The following is a 1,671-nucleotide window of genomic DNA, read 5'->3' as shown; positions in this document are numbered from 1 at the left end:
AGTAGTAAATGGGGGTATGTACATGAGCATACAGGCAACAAAGACAAATAATCTAACTAACTCCGCCGGGCTCCCATAAACCCGACGGGTACGCTCGTGCACAATAAAAGAAATCACCTGCACGGACCCCCATAAGCCCGGCAGATGCACCGGCAGTTGAAGTAAAATAATGGAGCTACAAGGTCTATCACAATATTACCAATTTCCAGACTTTTAACTAAACCATTCCCAATCATATTCCAGGATCTCATTACGTCCCGGACTTTAATCGGAATCTCTCCAACCTCCAAAACCTCAACTTACAGATGAGAGTAATCAAGACTAAACTGAAGCTTTAGTGAGGAATTGGGAATACACCACGTGCAAGCTGGACTACGGACTCGAACCGGGTACTATAGCTAATGAGTCAACCTATATGGGCTGGACCACGGACTCAAACTGGGTGCTGTAGCCAAAGGTCGGGCACGGGTGGGCTGGACCACGGACTCGAACCGGGTACTGTAGCCAAAACCAGATCACAGGTAAGCTGGACCACGAACTCTAACTGGGTACTGTAGCTAAGCCTGGACATAAGTAAGTTGGACCACGGACTCTAACCGGGTACTGAAACCGAAACCAGATCACAGGTAAGCTGGACCACGGACTCTAACCGGGTACTGTAGCTAAGCCTGGACATAAGTAAGCTGGACCACGGACTCTAACCGGGTACTATAGCCGATAGAAAAGCAGGGCATTATGGATACAAGGTCTTAAGCTGAGTTACCGTCTAGCTAAGGTTCAGACTATCAGACTCAAGTCTGCTATATCAGTCTACAAGGAGCTGACCGTCCGAAACGACGTCGGACAAAGTTCTACTGCCCAACGACATCCAAAACCTTGCAAGTCTATGGCAATACTAGTCTAAGCCTAGACTAAGGCCAAACATACTTCAAATCAATATTATCATATACACCACAAAATATGGATATTCAATAATATCAAGAGACATGCTGTCATAATCCAACACTTTCCCGAAATAAGGTCTAAGGCAGGAATTATAGAAATTTAGCATGATCGACACCCGAACCCCTCCATACTCAAGCAAATTAATAAACAAATGCCTAAACATGCTCAAACTCACGAGAGAAAGTCATACCCTACCTGAAAGCCGACCACGCGTGCTCCAACTCACGGTACCGGATCTTTTCCCCTCCGAACGGTCTCCAAATGCTTCCCCACTAACAAAAGGTTAATCACCTTGTCATTACGAATATAATGACACTAAAATTATATTTTTCGGAGACGGACCCAAAATCGGGTCTAAAACGTGATTGTGGGGCCCACAATTAGAATCTCAAAAACGAATCTGTGAAAACGTCTCAAATACCTTACTAAACTAATACACCAAAATTTAGCACAAACAGATGCCAAAAACATAGCAAATCAGCCACAACAATTAAAATGGGCAGCCCCTTGATCACCAATTTTTGGAAAAACAAGACCCTTTCAACCCAAACAGATTATACCACGACGATCCTTGCAAAAAACTCTACAAGTTAGCCTCAGGAATGACTCAAAACGGACCTAAGATGATCAAGATCTCACATTTCAAAATTCAACAACAATTCAATCCGGAAATCACCCTAGCAGTGGCTAAAATCGATTCCTTACCTCAAACGAAGCCTCCTCTCG

The sequence above is a fragment of the Solanum stenotomum genome, chromosome 1, assembly GCF_019186545.1.
Source record: "Solanum stenotomum isolate F172 chromosome 1, ASM1918654v1, whole genome shotgun sequence".
NCBI classification, from domain to species: Eukaryota; Viridiplantae; Streptophyta; class Magnoliopsida; order Solanales; family Solanaceae; genus Solanum; species Solanum stenotomum.
Note: the sequence above shows the minus strand (reverse complement) of the source record.